Source organism: Halichondria panicea, chromosome 1 (genome assembly GCF_963675165.1).
Source record: "Halichondria panicea chromosome 1, odHalPani1.1, whole genome shotgun sequence".
Taxonomy (NCBI): Eukaryota; Metazoa; Porifera; class Demospongiae; order Suberitida; family Halichondriidae; genus Halichondria; species Halichondria panicea.
In genome coordinates, this window is record NC_087377.1 from 7071000 (window position 1) to 7089541 (window position 18542).

Here is an 18542-nt window from a genome sequence, read left to right on the forward strand (position 1 = left end):
AAGACAGGTATATATAATGAGCATGCTGACTATAAAATAATCCCTTTGTAGTTTTAGCCACGTCCTATAACGCGGAGTGTTTCACACAAAAATTTTCGTTTCCAATCCCCTTCCTTTTCAATCTATATGTTATATGCGACTGCTGCATATAATTATTATAATTATGGGACTGCTGCATTTATTATATGACGCTGCTGCATTTATTATATGAGGCTGCTGCATATATTATATGAGGCTGCTGCATTTATTATATGCGACTGCTGCATATATTACATGAGGCTGCTACATTTATTATATGCGACTGCTGCATTTATTATATGCGACTGCTACATAAATTATATGGGACTGCTGCATTTATTATATGAGGCTGCTGCAATTATGACGCTGCTGCATTTATTATACGCGACTGCTAAATATATTATATGGGACTGCTGCATTTATTATATGAGGCTGCTGCATTTATTATATGACGCTGCTGCATTTATTATATGCGACTGCTACATAATATATTATATGGGACTGCTGCATTTATTATATGCAACTGCTGCATATATTATATGGGACTGCTGCATTTATTATTATGACGCTGCTGCATTTATTATATGACGCTGCTGCATTTATTATATGCAACTGCTTGCATATATTATATACGACTGCTGCATTTATATATATCAGGTACATATACAAATTTGTACTATGGTTGCACCAAAGATCAAAGGCTTCAGTTGTAGTTTATACTACTTATACAACCTGTCTGACCGTATTAATTTTGACACAAATGGCACCCCATAATAGCTGGCCGATCAGACGACAATTTATATAGTATAACATGAATTTAAGGCATAGTTAGAGTACTGCCGCTCACCTCCGTTATAAATTCTGTTTTTCTTGAGGCGCTTGCAGACAGTATCTTAGTATAATATTATGACTGAAAGATCTTGCTAGTATCGAATTCCTAAGCTTTGTGCCCACGGCATCTATTTTTTGCACACGGCACTATCTTACGTACATAATTATGGAATATAGCGCCATACTCAGTGCTACATGTACAAGTTGCCTCATGAATATAATTACTAGGGATACACTGGAGTGCAACCTCCCTACGCACTATTAGCCTCGAATCCAAGGCCTATTTAATTGTCTTGGGATCGAGGCTAATTCATAGGTAAGGCTTTGAGTAATAATTGTTGAAACAGCACATGGGATAAAGGAAGAGACACTTGTAGCTACATGGTATTGATTGTATGTAATATCGAACGGTTTAGCTTTCAGGAGGGAAGTAGTAGTTTGCTGATCTTATTCGACAATGGCTTTGATTAAATCGTTGTAAACAACAACCGTAACAAACGTGGTATCTGGCCCTTCCAAGTCCAGTTTAGCCATCTGATTAAAAGGGCAACGAGACAGTAGGAATGTTGCACCACATTTTGAGCATTCGACGATGTCATCTTCAACGACTTTAACTTTACCTTTACAGTAAGTGCAAGCATTGAACTTTTCGAACTTCTTGACAGCAATGACGGTAGCACCCATGAGTGAAAGTTCATTAGATTCGGTTAGACATTCGTCAACATCGTCAATGTTGTCAAGTTTAGTTACGGACGAACCATTTGCTGGCATGGAAACAGAATACTCGCCACGAAATACACAGATTTTTCACACTAAACAGAAATCGGTCTGAGGTATAATGGGAACCATGGAAGGTACCAAGCACAATTTTATATTATATAGAGAGCAATCTACTGCAAGCACTTTTGACTTGTCTATATTTATTGTGCGTGGTATATATAAATTGTGCGATTTGTACAATTTTTAATCTACTGGAGAGGCACTTTACTATGTTGTACTGTACGTGGTATATAACAGACTTACTAAGAAAAGTAATCTCAGCACAAGCACTGATATTTGGTTTCATGTTCAGATTGCAGAAAAGAATAGATCTAGGTAATGATCGAAATGTCACGAATCGTCAATTTAAGAAGCATTGTCTAGCTTATGAGCAGAACGCTTGAAAAAAGGCCTTCTGAGCTGTAGAATGGAGCTGAAGTGTCCTCAGTACAGTGGCTAACGCGTCCTCCAACTTTGAAGTCAAACCGTTACGGTCTGCAGCAACCAGAGCCACTAGTTCCATTGAGTCCTACGTTGTCCTTTTTTTTTTTCTTTTTCTTCGCCAAAATCTCAACGTGACCCGATTATAGCCTCGCTTCGCTCGGAATTAACATCACAGGTGACCTGTCACTGAAAAAATGGTCCGGGGACTGAAATTTTCAGAAAAAATTGGTCCCCCCCTGAAATAATCATCGGCTAGACAAAAAGACGTCTCTGGACCAGGAGCGTATGTAGGGCAACCTAGGGTCCGACATACAGATACGCACATACCCATGTACAGGGATGCGTAACAATCGCAAGATATCTCGAAATTCTAATAAGAGCGCACCTTGTGTTTGCAGCATCTGTGTGGAGAGCCTTTAAATTATTACACATCCCAGAGGACCTTCACAAAGCATAGACGGATTTCATTTGTAAGCTCCAGGGCTTACAGATGAAATCCCTATGCGCTCTTAGTAGAATAGCGTGGGTGTGCTCTTATTAGAGACACATACCTTTACCAAACACTTTTGGACCTCGCCGTGGGCGGTAAAGGAAGGCGGTCACTTGTTTACCGCTCGCGGCTAAATGGAGCGGTGACCCTTTACCGCGGGCGGTAAATGGTTTACCGCTCGCGGTATTAGTTGGTGGCAAGCGGAGGCGGGTGACCCCTATATCGGCCACCGTAGTTTTCAACTGTTTCAAAAGAAAGATCTATTAACGATTGACAGTTTTACAGCTTGACAAAATAATGTTACTACTACTACTACATATAATGTCCGGGAATAGATACAGACGGTACGGGTGCATGGTTTATAGTTTATGGATGGTTAACAGTTACGTCTTAGTTCAAGACTGGTTTAGCACTGCACTGCATACAGTGCCAAACAGCTGATTTTTTGAGAAAAGCGGCAGGAACGTTCACACGCCGACAAGTTTACTGGAACGCTACCATGACAACCCCAAAGTGCATTCATTATATAAACATTCATGTTCAGTTTGGACAACTATAGAATAGTCAAACTAAAAACATCACAACAGCTTTATTAAACTGTGACTAAAAAAGGAATCATGACAGATTTTGAAAGTGGCTAAATGGAAAAAACAAGCCATACATTTATGTGATCATATTTATAACTACATGTATAATTATGCATTAACTCCTACACACTATTAGATGGGATGCAGTCGAAGGGTATGTAACTAGAGCCTCAAATCAATCGTTCACAACCTTTTGTATGAGGTCATTCCTGTATCACACTTGTATTGCATTGTGCATTGTGCTGACGTGGAAACAAAACCATTAACTAAAAATGTTAGCTTTTAGTACTCATCCTTGTGTCAACAAAGTGCATGCATTCCCATTTGAGTACATGTATCATTTTTATATGAGAAAATAAGCATGGACACCTCTTAAAAGGACTACCTCCTTTTAAGGCAGCACTCGATCAGTAAAGTAACACATTATTCACATGCAGGTATATGCAAATGCACCAAAGTAGTGAAATGCTGGAGTGAGGTTGCACAGTGCATATATGCATGATGAATTAAATGAAATTCTGTCTTGTAGCCTCTTCAAACTGTATAATAGGCCTAGTACACATTATTATTGACATCACTACCGGAGGGGTATACCTTTGATAGCAAATAATTATAGTATACTCTTCTATTATTAAGATGAAAATTGTGTATGTGTTTCAGTTGTCCATTCTGGTGAAGTACATACAATGCACAATACATGCATGTAGATCAACCATGCACATTTGATCATACACGTTACTAATTACAGGGCCAATTAACAATTAATGGTATTTCACATGCAAAGCTATTGGTGGGTGTGATTTCCTGGCATATTGAAACGCAAATACTAAAAGTTAAACCCATGAAAATTTCTGCTGAGGGCTCTGTAGCCATGCAAATAGTGAAAGTGTGCACCCGCGGAAAATTTCCTGCTATACAAATGTGTGGGATAAAAATAAATGGGTAAATCTGTCAGTTAATGTTAACATAATTTGCACGACTTGCTTTTCCCTGAGGAAACACATCCTCGTACTCACGAACTGGCTCAATGCTCTCATATATACTCTCCCTCTGTTGTTGCTGGGGCTTGTGAGTCATCGATCGTTTGTCCCCGTAGTTTCTTTGTCTGCTCATAAGCAATGTTCCTCCTCAGTACTGAAGCATAAGCTTCGTTAGGCTGCTCAATTCCTGCAAATGTTGATGACCAATCCACTCTTCTATCTGACTCCGGAACCTCAACTGTGTTGAGAAGAAGTGACATGAAAAAATTTAACTAATCGATATCACCTCTTTGTTTTCTCTTCACAATAACCACGGCTACAACAATAGCTACGGTGACTACCAGGAGAAGCAGTACCACGACCACGGTTATGATACCTTTATATATAGCAGACAAAATACACATGCAGCCAGCCATAAATTGCCATTATTCACCTGCTATCAGTACTATGGGCGATGGAGCTGGAGACTCCGTAGTATCAGGAGGTGATTGTGTAGGGGGAGGACCTGCAACAGAGTGGCATACAATTCTGAAACTGAAACTAACTCTGGGCTTACTAGTTGGTAGCTCCAATTGACTAATGAAACCTTCCCATCAAAGATGGTTTCACCAGTATGGGGTGTTATCTGTGTCAAAATGACTATGACAATGTACACACACGCGTGCATCCATATATGCACATTACAATATGCATGTCAACATGCATATGAACATTTACAGTATTATGCTGCATGGGATGTCAATAATTATGACCTCTGGCAGCATAATTATACACTTATACACCCAATAATATGCATATACATGTCCATGATTGGTATAGACTGGTTGGCACACACAACATTAATTGTGGATGACTCCTCCACAAGACTCCAATTTTCGCTGGAAAAGACGCCGCAATAATTAGTTTGTTAGTAGGTGTGACATCTTGCTTGTGCATGCGCGGTAAAAATATATGCCCACTCCACATGTACCGACACGTGGAGAGTGGGCTTCTAAATATAATCTGCCCTTGTTGGCTGCTCTCCAAATCTGGAGGCGAGAAAAATAAGGAAGAAGAAGTACCGACAGTGTAGCAGACTCTAGCTAGCTAGTTAGCTGTGATATAAATGGCTGACAAGATTACTCGCGTCAATGATAAATTTATTGTGCTAGTCCTATTATATAATTTTTAATGAGCACTTGCACCTTGACCCAATGACCACATAATCAATCTAGACTCCATCCTTTCCGCCTACAAAATTACAGTGTAATTACTCTCAATATCCGGATACATGCATAGTGTAAGTATACATGCATGCACATACCTAGCCTCCTTTACAAGGATGTGCTAGCCTCGATTCCAGGCCTCTCTTCGAGGAAGAGCGGCCTGGAATCGAGGCTAGCACATACCATATAATTATTATTGACTTGATAATTGTGTAACGTGTATATGCATGTTATAATGTGTATATATTATGTTGACATGCATGTTGCATGCATGCATACTTATTGTAACGTGCATATGCATGTTGACATGCATATTGTAATGTGCACATGGATGCACGCGTGTGTATACATTGTCATAGTCATTTTGACATAGATAACACCTCATACACCAGAATCACTATTCCAAGTGTACACTACCACATAAACATCAGAAGTGGTACTAAGAATGACAACAGTTCTGTCATTAGGTGGTTCAATAAAACCAATCATCACCATCGGATCAAGAGAGGTTGGAGAGGTTTTAGATTGAAACAACGCTAGACAACTCTGGCCACCGGTCTCAGGGGACTGTCCAAATTAAAATGACATGGAATTTTGTTATAATCATGTGCGTGACGCCATTGCTTTGGAATGTTTATCACGTGCGTGGGTGGCAAACGTCTGCAATTACTAGTGAGGGCGGAGCTTGGGTCACATGACACTCTACTAAAGCATAAGAAGGGATAGTCTGGCCCCAGACCACTCCCTTGCACGTGATCTGACATGTGCCAGGGAGAGGGTATAATAACATAATTATGTACATGTACGTACACAGAAGACAAGTATACAGATCTATCTAGCCAGCCTTTTGATATTATAGATCCTTGTACCAGTGTCTGTTGTGCCACAACTTGTGGATTTAATAATAATAATAGCATGGAACAGCTGATGAACGTAGAAATCTTGGCAGTCCTTCTTTGAGCCGAGGGGTGGCAGCGATTTAAGACAGCTTGTACAAGTCTGACTACTCTCAATTCAAATGCTGCCCTCTGCCATTATCTGTCCTGTATTGTACAGGTTATTAAAAGCTTTAGGCAACCAATAAATCTAACACACTGACTTTCGGCTGCCAGTTCTCATCACGTAAAACTGAAACACAGCTAATCTCTGCTGGTGTCTCACATGACTATATCCTAGCTGAATGCCTGATGTCGTTATTACTCCATCATCTTCTCTTTTCTAGCACTAGCAGCCATTCTCAAACTGTAGCTAAGAAAGCCCGCGATCACTTTTGCAGGCTACGCAATTCTACTTAATTAACCTCATGCAATTTTTGGATCACGTGGAAAAATCAATGAATAATCTCTACCCAAATTCTGGTGAGACAGAAGCTGTAGCCCAGAGTCACCAGTCCCTTTTCTCCCGCCCCCGTCCAATCAGATAAAAGGGAGTGGCTTGCGAGTCTACTTCTGTGTAATGCCAAAAGGTTGATCCGCGTTTCGGCTCTAGACACCTCGCCAACCCAGCGGGAAATGTTATTACTATCATTCACAGCTCCCCACTGGGACTCTTAGTACTGTGCTGAGCATCCACACCTACTGTGCATCATATAGAAGCGTTGTGTATCTCACCAAGAGCTTGAAAACTTTCAAAGGCAGTTTTTTGAGTGTTGTATTATCGTTTCGGCTCTATCTAGTCGCTTTGTGTACCTTCTACAAGGAGAGGCTGTGACTACAGCCCAAAATATTAATGATTCCCTCTTTCTTAATTATGCCTCGGTGCGCATGCGCAAGCGAGGTATACGGTAGTGTGTTTGTGTGTCTGTGTGTGTCTGTCTGTCTGTCTGTCTGTCTGTCTGTCTGTGTAGACTGCTACAGCTGCTCAAGGATGAATCAAGTGCAAGTAAGAGTTTCTATAGGCTTCTAGTCATGTTTACTTGGGTTTTAATTCGTGGATTTGCAAAATAATGCTTCATTGTCGAGTTATGCCTAGTTTTTTGCTTACTTGGAATGCCATTGCAGCCTTTTCAGCTGTCAGAAGAGCACATAGCCAAACTTGTTTACCGAGTGTTGCTACTCTACTTAGTAGTTAGCTCTGCACTAGAACGCTAGCTATTGGTAGCTGCAAGAGTGAGGAAGAGAGCTGCAAGGCTCTGTTGATGCAGAGATACAAAAGAAAGGGGATTGGAAACGAAATTTTTACGAAATTTTTGCGTGAAGCATTCTGCGTTATAGGGCGTGGCTAAAACTACAAAGGATTATATTTATAGTCAGCATGCTCATTACTAGCCTCGATCCCAGGCCGAGTTTTCGCTTTTATAACGGTTAGGCGAACAACTGGGCCTGGTACTAGTTGTCTGCGCATGCGTCAAATTTTCATTGTATATTTGTGGTCGGCAAAAATATTTAATAAATCAATAATAGAAATTTGTACACAGAAAATGCACAGAGTGAGTACACAAAAGATGCACATAGGGAGCTGCTTCACAAAGGCCTGGGGAGTTGCCAGTTGTGCTGCAGCACAATTACAGTGACCCAGGGCAACTTCAGGATGATTGAATGCCTTCAAATTACGTTTCAAAAAGATTTAGCAGGCTGCTGGACTTCTCTGATTCTAGGCCCCAACTCGTAACTCATTGCTTGAGAAAACGTAGATTCTCTTGATGTCTCTGAGCTACCCAGCAACGCTCGAATGAGCAGGTCATACTCCAGTCCTGTGTCTGTGAGTATAGGACAATATTAAAAGAAACCAAAGACGGTTAAACCCTTACCTCAAACTGTCCAGTCTCGTCCGTTAGTATAGCCAAGAGGAGCACTGTTGGGATAGCTGGATATTAGCCATTGCTCCTGTACAGAGAAGTAGACATTTTAAATACGTGTAGATCTATACATATTAAATTTCTCGGTTATAGTGTCATTGTCGACGAGCTGATGATGGCAGCACCAAGTTCTCTAGCTCACACTCTTCACTTGATCCACCATATTAATGATGAAACTATAGTCTACCTACATTCTTGCCAAACATGAACAAGACTTGATAGCATAGCCGGCCATAGGGCCCACACAAAAATATCTGACCTTAACAAGCTTGACAAAGCTTTATACCTCTTCCCTTGTTGTTCAGTCTTCAAAATAAGCTTCAGAGAAGAGAGAAGCTTCAGCTAAGAGCCATTCCAATCGATTCCAATAATGATAAAACGGGAACTGACTTCTAGTACACGATAGTACACGAATATAAATGTCACGAAAGTGAACGAGAATATCCATTCGTCAGAATCTGACGAACGATTGACCATGCGCAGACAACTAGTACCAGGCCCAGTTGTTCGCCTAACCGTTATAAAAGCGAAAACTCGGCCTGGGATCGAGGCTAGCTCATTACCTGTCTTGACTGCTCTACAATGTGCTGTACATAGAAACAGTGAAATTGATCATTTTTAATGTTGATTTTTCTAAAAAGTAAAGAGAATTTAGCTCTAAAAAGTCGACTAAGCAACGCAGCCACTATTACTAGACAAATAAATGCTATGCAAGAAGAAATAGCCTTTACTATGAAGTCGTAGGAGGGACAGGCCCGTGGTGTGTCTAAAAGTATACTAAAGCAGTTTGAAGGACTATACTGCAAACGTTTATGAACAGTACAGCTTATTTATAGCATGAAGCCATTCTATGTAGCACTTAGATACATAATAACCAAGTCAAGCAATGTCCTTTGCTGTTTTGACTTCACAGGAGGGACAGAGAAAAGTTGACATAGAGTAATTCAAGCTAAACTCAAAAAAATTGGAAACAGAGTAAAGACAACGGACTTAGAGCTTGTCAGTGGTATAAGCTTACTTCTCTCAAGTATCTCCCAGGCCCTGAGTGATCTCTAGTGGATAGGAGAGCTAGAAACCAGGGATACAAAACCGTAGCACAGTCCTCCATGTAATTATTTGCGAGCGCAATAATTACACGGAGTGCTTCACCGGATGTCAGTCCTTTTACATAGGGCGTGGGCGGTCGTTTCCAATCCCCTTTCTTTTGTATCTCTGGTTGATGGCAGCCATTAATTTTAGACTTGAACTTTTGGCATCGATCGTTTTTAACAACAATCATGGTCGATCATTACCCACTCTTTGAGTCTGCATGCAGCAAAATAATTATTGCAAAAATGTTAATCAGTATAAAAGCTATTAGTAGCTTCATGTTATGTAGCTTTGGCATCTCCACCGAGGCATCAGTACCTGCGGTGCTTTCATTAATTAAGTAGCTGGGCATTGTATGCAAGTAAAATCAAAGCCACTTGGCTTTAGGTTGGTAACTAAGTAATGTTCATGTTTGTCTTAGTAAGCTGGTTTTTAAAAGCAGACTTTTTGTGTACCCATTTAGAAAGTTACATCAATGATTGAATGTAGGTAAATTCCTCTTTGTATATTCATTGATATTTGGTTCATCGTATCGGCACAGTAATTTACGACAGAAATTTGCTACATTTCCATAATTCTCTATCATGTCTGTGACTGTACTGGAATGAATACTCAACGGTACAGACAGAGCTCCTCTCAAGAATTTGCTGTCCAAGCTGCTTTTTACTGCTTGGAGGGTCTCACTAACTATTGCTGCTACCTTGTTGTGACTGTTCCACTAGCCATTGCTAATACATGGAGCTCAGTAGCTAGTTTATAGCCCTATGGGGTGCCGTTTGTGTCAAAATATTGATGACAAAAACACAAGGTTTTGGTGGTATTTACTAAACATTTGAGGGTATTTGGTAAACAACTGAGGGTATTTAGCAAAGGACTGAGGGTATTTAGCAAAGGACTAAGGGTATTTACTAAACAACTGAGGGTATTTAGCAAAGGACTGAGGGTATTTAGCAAAGGACTAAGGGTATTTACTAAACAACTGAGGGTATTTATAGCAAAGGACTGCATGAGGGTATTTAAGTAAACAACTGAGGGTATTTAGTAAATGTCTGTGGGTATTTACTAAACAACTGAGGGGATTTAGCAAACAACTGAGGGGATTTAGCAAACAACTGAGGAGATTTAGCAAACAACTGAGGACATTTAGCAAACGACTGAGAGTACTTTAGCAAATGGCTGAGGGGATTTAGCAAATAACTGAAGGCATTTAGTAAATGGCTGAGGGGATTTAGTAAACGTATTCTCTTCAGCGAGTCAAGGTCAACACTACTATATAGTAGGCGTTTGTCTACTCTTCTTAACAGAGTGTGAATTCATCTGGGCACAGCAGAGAATTTTAGAAGAAGTCTTGCACACTGTGCATGCGCACAACCTTGTGCCCTGCACATCTCCCTAATACCAGGAGCAGATTACAGATTAGTCAATTATTTACTTAAATACTCTCTGTCATTTGCTAAATACCCTCAGTTTTTTTTACTAAACATGATCATGATACCCCCCCAATCCTTTGCTAAATACCCTCAGTCCTTTGCTAAATACCCTCAGTTGTTTAGTAAATACCCTCAGTTGTTTACTAAATACCCTTAGTCCTTTGCTAAATACCCTCAGTTGTTTACTAAATATACCCTCAGTCCTTTGCTAAATACCCTCAGACATTTACTAAATACCCTCAGTTGTTTAGTAAATACCCTCAGTTGTTTAGTAAATACCCTCAGTCCTTTGCTAAATACCCTCAGTCCTTTGCTAAATATACCCTCAGTTGTTTAGTAAATACCCTCAGTCCTTTGCTAAATACCCTCAGTTGTTTACCAAAATAATACCCTCAAATGTTTAGTAAATACCACCAAAACCTTATGTTTTTGTCATCAATATTTTGACACAAACGGCACCCCATATAGTACTAGCTAAAAGCATGGGTTGGAGGAAATAAAGAAGAAAACATTGACCGAAACGCGGATGGTCAATGCTATTTACGTAGCGTTTCCCATCCCTCTCCCTTCTTATATCTATGATTAAAGTTGACCGTAGCTAGTTGATCGAGTAAAACCCTGAATAAAATAAGCGTTAATTTTGTTCCAGTTTAGTTAGATCCTATCTTTTGTTTTGCTACGGACTCTTCTGAAAAGGCAGCAATCAAGTAAGCACTGAAAACTAGGCATAACTCGAGAACGAAGCTTTATTTTGCAAATCCACAAATACCAAGCCAAAAGCCTATAGAAACTCTTACTTGCACTTCATTGATCCTTGAGCAGCTGAAACAGTCTACACACACACAGACACACAAACACACTACCGTATATACCGTATAGCGGGTATATTTCGAGGGTGTAAATTTTCGCGGATGGACCATTACAATGGATTTTGCGGATTTTATTTTCGTGGTCTGAGTTCCAGCCTTTTGGCGCATGCGCACATCAACATGCAGCTGTACCTCCACACCGTTAGCCTCGAATCCAGAATACTGAACACGCCTACTATTCATAAATTTTCGTGGGTATAAATTTTCGCGGTACAGGCGAAAACCGCGAAAACCGCGAACATTTATACCCTCGAAATATACCCGCTATACGGTACCTTGCTTGCGCATGCGCACCGAGGCATAAATATTAAATACAGTAGAACCTCAATTATCCGGACACTTGGTTCCAGAGGCAGACCGGATAACTTAATATGCCAGATATAATCGAATGGATAAACTATCATGCCTTGATCACCCACTTCATTGATAAACAGCAGTGTCTGTGGCGCAAACAGTTTCATCTAGGATTAAAAGTTTGGGGGGGGGGAGGTTTACGCACGCCGCAAAATGTTTGGACACTCCCACATGTGTTGATCACACCCCTTATTACATACTAGTGCATCACAGTAGATATAGTTACATATTGCACATCGTATACATGTGTACAGTACTAAATATGTGATGATGTTATTATTATACACACATTTTGGGGGAACCCCCCCCCCCCACTAGATGAAACCCTGGCAAAAAATAAACATGCTTGTGTCCACGGTAACAGCAGGTAATTGCACATTCGCATTAAGGAACACGCCCATTTTCAGAGAAAATTGCCAAGCCGGATAATTGAGGTTCTACTGTAACTACTACTGAATAACACGACATACTGATTAGCATGTCCTTGAATATGAGGCGCACACCTGTGATCGAATTAAGCGTCACAGAGATGTTGATTATTCGGTCAGTGGGAAGAGAGACATTTATTATTTGGGGATCTTTGATGGTCTCATTGATGGGTGCCAATACGCCAGAGGTCACTTGGTAGGAGGTGAAGTTGGTACAGTTGGGTACCTGAGAGGTGCACTGAATAAAGGTGTCTTACAGTCAATACGTCTCTTACCATACCACCGAGATGTACTATTTTCCTCAACACATTTCCTCCCTGACTGATGAAGGGAGCTACATTGGTATTATCTGTGGTAATTGTTAAGCAAAACACACATTATAATATTTTTAATTCACAGTACCTGTTACTCGTGTGAAGAACCCAGTGACTGGTTCACTAGATCTTCCTTCCATTCCTGACTCACTAATTGGAGTCACAGTAAAGGAGAATATATCACAGACAGTGTGGTTCTTAAGTTGATAATTAAATTTGTGTAGTCTGAAAAAAGACTACACAAATTATGTGACCTATATATTAGAGGCTCTGCTGGCACCCAATTGAAACAGTTTATACAATGTTGAGCTACTATTATAAAAGTGTAAAGTTTACAATGTTGAGCTATAAATTAGTTTTCGGGAGCACATCTTCGTACTCATGAACTGGGTCAATGCTCTCGTACTCTCCCTTTGTTGTTGCCAGAGCTTGTGTTTCATTGATCTGTGGTTTCTTTGTTTGCTCATAGGCAATGTTCCTCTTGATCTTGAGTACTGGAGCATAAGCTTCGTTAGGCTGCTCAATTCCTGGAAACGTTGAGCACCAATCAACTCTTCCATCTGCATAAAATTATTATCAAAGTAACATAGATAGCAAGCAAGACGAAAGTTTCATTATTTACCTTCATTTTGCACCTTTTGTCTTTTTTTTAGACCAACTACAATGCCTGCTCCAACAATAATGACTACAAGCATTAGCAGAATGACCACCACAGTTATCCCTATTATAATTATATATAGGTGCATGTAATTTTAGCTAAACACTATTCGCTTTACCAGCTATTACTCCTGTGGCCAATGGAAATTGAGACCCAGTAACAGGTACAGGGGGGTCGGTAGGAGACAAGGGAGACAAGGTAGAAGGTGCACCTGCATGTACACAACACAGTAAACTGTAACGAAAATGGGCTACCAAATACACTTACTTGTTGGTGGATTGAGTTGCCTAATGAGTGATACCTTCCCGTCGAAGATGGATTGTGAGCTATTCCAAGAGTAGACTATCACATGGCCATTAGCAAAGGTGTCACTGACAGAGAAGGTCGTTGAACTTGCAAATGAGTCAATGAGAGCAACTAAAATTCTGTCAAGATTGATGGTAGACTGAAACAAAACAAGACAAACGACATCAGGGTCAGCACAAGTCACTTGTGCATCTCCATTTGGCAACTTTGTGACAGAAACGCCTTCACAACTGGGAGGTTGTCCTATATAATTATACAAAATGAATAGGAGAAGTGACACTATATATACACATGATCACCATCTCCTGAGGGCACCATAACAGATATATGTCCCTGCTGTCAGCTGCTATTGAGATGGGCATTCTCGGCAGAAAATTGCGTTCAAGATCGAACGTAATCACTCTGTAGTTTCCACTGGGAACAGCTAATATTGTGAAATTGTCACTCCTGCTACCAGGTATGGTAATCACTTTTATGCTACCAAAATCCAACTCTCCATCAGTGATATGTATCACACAGACGAGAGCTCCGGGAGAGAGGGTACCTTCAACATACTCAATGCTCACACTAATACAGTTTCCTTCAGGGCAAATGTCTACCGTCAAATTTTGAACATCAGTTGTTCCTACAAGGATAAAACATGTATATACACAATTAGATTATAATTATTGATATACAATAATTATTATGGCGTACGTATTGCTATATTTTGGATAATCAGTTCAACACCCCCCAGTGCAGTAAGTGTGACAGTGATGTTGGTTATTATGTCAGAGGGAAGAGGGAAACTCAGCACAGTCAGCGGGTATTGTATGATCTCAGTGATGGGACCTGGCAAAGCATCTGAGTCTATTCGGTAATGAGTAAAGTTGCGGCAGTTAGGCACCTGCAAAATGGAGCACTAAACATAATAATGCTAATGGTAAAGTTTCAGTTACCACATCAATGAGAGTCACTATTTTCACCAACACATCTCCATTCTGACTGATGAGTGGGGCAATGCTATCACCTGCACGTGGAAGAAGAGCTGAGTGAAAATATCAATATACAAAATGTACTGCATGTGCAGTATACCTGTTACTCGTGTGAAAAACCCAGGGACTGCAGGTTCACAGGATCTTCCTTCCATTCCTGACTCACTAATTGGAGTCACAGTGAAGGTGAGTATATCACAGACAGTGTGGTTAGGGTATCCGTAATTAAACTGTGCCCATTTATAGGAGGGAGTGCAACCATCTCATTGGTGCCCAGAGCAGTAAGCGAGATGTCCACACGATAGGTATCATTATTCAGAGTGAAGTTATTCGTCACAGAGACAACAAGGTGGGTTTTACTATTCACCACTTCAATAGATACACGCTCTGAGAAAAAAGGCCTTATTAAATCAAGGCAACCGTGTCTATAGGTGTACTCTCTATAATATCTATATACAACTCACCAACTATCAATGTTGCATTCCTTGAGAATACTTCACTAGTCACTGAAGCTGCAAGACACTGAATGACACTGTGTTGTTGAACTGTAAGCTGGCTGGGATGGTCAGCACTGAGGGATGACCAGAAGTGCCTCCAGCTACTCTGATTTCAAATGAACTGTTAGGGCTTGTGGTCTGGATGCCACTCACAAACCAAGGGTGAGCTATAGTGCTCCAGGAGACAGGCACTTGAACTCTGCCAATAATCCCTCGGCTCGTACCACTGACTCAGGCTCAATTGTAAACTGTTGGGCTGTGTATACATACACGATAGACTATAATTATACACTATAGACTATAAGGTATTAGGCAGACAGAAAGTGTACCATGATCACTACCTTAGATTGGGGTAAATATAGTCTTCTATTAAGTGTACAGTACAGTGCAACAACCAAAGAGAGTAGATTTTTTTTTATTTTTTTTATTTTTCACATTTTGTGGCATATCTTCTGAAGTAAAAGTGATATGATCTATTTGAGTGCAGGTACTGAAAGTTCAACTATTGGCGCTTCCATTGGACCACCACCTGTTACATCATATGACATCATATCTATGAAATGGCTGTCTGAAGATGTGTACCTCCAAAAATATGTTAGGAATAGAAGTAGCTTATTTGTTTGAGTTAAGATCTGAAATTTGTTGTGTATGTACCTGAGTATATTGCTCATCTTTTGAGCTTCAACTGAAGTCTGGGCTACTAGTAAGTTCTGAGAAATACTGCATTTTGTTGTTTTTTGGTGGCAAATATGTTAGGAATACAACTTTCGATTTTATGCTAGTTAAGGTCTGATTTTTGAGAAGGATGTACTACAATAGTGTAAAATTCATTTGCACTAACTTACAGGAGCTAAACAAGTATCTTCTTTGCTAGAGCGGCCCTTGTCAAAAACGGTGATTTTGCTCCGTTTTGCTACTTTTGCTGGCGTATGCAATGATATTCATTGATTTGTGACATCACAAATCATCTTGTTGTTATTTGCTACATCCAAAGGTCATGCGATGTCTACCTGCAAATACACAGTTGGTGCTGGTCATTCCGTGTCACAGGGGCGTGGCAATTGAGCTTACTACGTAGCCAAATCGCCCCAAAAGTCATAAAAAGCACTGTTTTTGACAAGATGGGCCGCTCTAGCAAAGAAGAGGCTAGCCTAACTCCTGTAAGTTAGTACAGATGAAAAGTACACTATTGTAGTACATGGTGCTCAAAAGTCAGACCTTAACTAATATAAAATCGAAAGTTGTATTCCTAACATATTTGCCACCAAAAAACAACAAAATGCAGTATTTCTCAGAACTTACTAGTAGCCCAGACTTCCGTTGAAGCTCAAAAGATGAGCAATATACTCAGGTACATGCACAACAAATTTCAGATCTTAACTCAAACAAATAAGCTACTTCTATTCCTAACATATTTTCGGAAATACACATCTTCAGACAGCCATTTTATACTGATGATGTCATGTGATGTAACAGGTGGTGGTCCAATGGAAGCGCCAATAGTTGAACTTTCAGTTCCTGCACTCAAATAGATCATATCACTTTTACTTTAGAAGATATGCCACAAAATGTAAAAAATGTGTACCAAAAAAAAAATCTACTCTCTTTGGTTGTTGCACTGTAGACTCTCGCTAATCCGGTCACCCTTGGGACCATGTGCATATATAATCAGATGTGGCTGTAGCTCAGGAAATAGCCGCGGCTTAAAAACGACCTTACCTCGAATCTAATTACTACTTTTGCGGTTCTTGTCTCGAGGATAATGTAGGATAATGATGTTCTCTATTTAAGTGTAATTCAATTTTATTTGCTAAACCACACCCAAAACGTCATATCCGGCCGTAACACACATATAAATTGATTGGGACAGCCAGCACTGGCCGGTAACCGGAATAGCGAGTGGCCGTACTTCAGGGTGAGTTTTGTGCAGTAAACATATAGCTAGCATTCCGTGCCAAGCCAAATGGCCGGTATATCGAGGTGGCCGTACTTCAGGGAGCCGGAATAGCGAGAGTCTACTGTAATTACATAGGAAAGGGATTGGAAACGCATCACGTGCACCAATGTTTTCAACAGAAGTTTGGATGGTACGATCCTACTTACGATTTTTAATGTTATTCATTGTTAGTCAAAAGGTCATTTGTTGTTTTTTGAGCTATATTTTTGGACTTTAAGATCATTCTTTCAGCGTTCAAGCCAATCAAGTAAGCTGTTTGGGTACATAAAAACATAAGCTTTCCAATGGTAGTGGTCCCATAAAGTTTGGATGGTGTATTGCACACCAAAAAGTGTTTTTCAACCTTGAAAGTTAGGGTGAGTTGTTTGCAGAAGCTCTATTGCTCAATGTAAGGTATTATGGATTGGTTATAATTATGAGAGAATCTTGTTCTTACATAATAGAGCTATAGTATGATATGTAGCATAAGCCTCATATTGCATGGATTAGTGAGTTACACTCTGCTTTAAGTAAAATATTTTGTACTATAGTGACAATTTTGTGGAAGCTATTTCTCAAATAGACTTTTGCAGATCAGCTGTATTGTTTTATATTATTGTAGTACTCATGCTAGAATGTAGTATGCAACTTATTTTGGAGCGATCAGGGCATCCAATCGTGATTTACAACAACTTTTATATCATGTTTTTTAATTAATTGTCTTTTTAGGATGTGAAGCAAAAATCTCGTAAGAAAAAGTGCAAGTCCTCCTCAACCAGATCCCACTCTCTCTCAACAAAACAAAAGCATCTAGGAAGACATGAATTCAACAATGTCATCCATAAGACACGTAGTAACCTCACCTCATATTAATTAAGTATACATGTACGTGTTTATTTTTGCTTGTGTGTATACACTGTTTTTGTTTTTAATTCTCTCTGCAACCACTTTAATATTATAATTATGACATTCTTATAGAGTACAGTACACACTTATCATGCTTATGATTAGTGTCAAGACTCAAGTTCAGTAAGATAATAAATACGTTTTTGTCGTGAATAAAATAGATCTAGCTTTTTTGCTGATATGGATGCCATCATGAAGCCTTTATCCTTTAACCATAGATTGAAGAGTTCAATCTATGCTTTACTACACTGTCCACAGTATGAGCTTCTTGAGGTACTCTACAGCCTGAGCTTGAGCTTGTGGCACATTCAATATCAATGTGGCCTCAAATTTACGCCGCAATGAAGGGCCTGTAATCGAGGTTAAGGTCAGTACATAGGATTGAGCCGTATGATGTAATGCGTTTCCAATCCCTTTCCTTTACTATCTATGGTAATTATAAACAAATTTCTGTGTTACTTTCAGTTGTCCATTTAGGCACAATAGATTGATATTATACGATCTAACTATCGTCTGTCTTCTAATTGCAGCGACACAATTGTGGTTTTACAGTGCATGGCGCGCATACAAATAGCTACTTTGGCACTTATACTTATTGGAGTGGTGCTATAATTATAGACGTTAGAATGGTATAATTATAATTATTAGTATTTGCACATTATAAGTGTAG

General features: G+C 39.8%; 1 protein-coding gene and 2 long non-coding RNA genes across 4 annotated transcripts in view; 1 reads left to right on the top strand and 2 right to left on the bottom strand.

Annotated features, from left to right (window-relative positions):
• The window catches only part of LOC135339285 (uncharacterized), a gene marked incomplete in the record, with an annotated part of 254087 nt that overhangs the window by 161227 nt on the left and 74318 nt on the right, over positions 1 to 18542 (bottom strand).
• Positions 7655 to 8660, bottom strand: LOC135340230 (uncharacterized). Its single transcript, XR_010396258.1, has 2 exons — positions 8064 to 8660; positions 7655 to 8012 (listed from the first exon to the last, which is right to left on the bottom strand). It is a non-coding gene; the product is annotated as an uncharacterized LOC135340230 (long non-coding RNA).
• LOC135340359 (uncharacterized) lies at positions 16898 to 17938 on the top strand. 2 transcript variants are annotated; one of them, XR_010396332.1, is made up of 2 exons: positions 16898 to 17343; positions 17696 to 17938. It is a non-coding gene; the product is annotated as an uncharacterized LOC135340359 (long non-coding RNA). The 2 variants fall into 2 exon arrangements; XR_010396324.1 differs by having other exon boundaries at positions 16898 to 17234.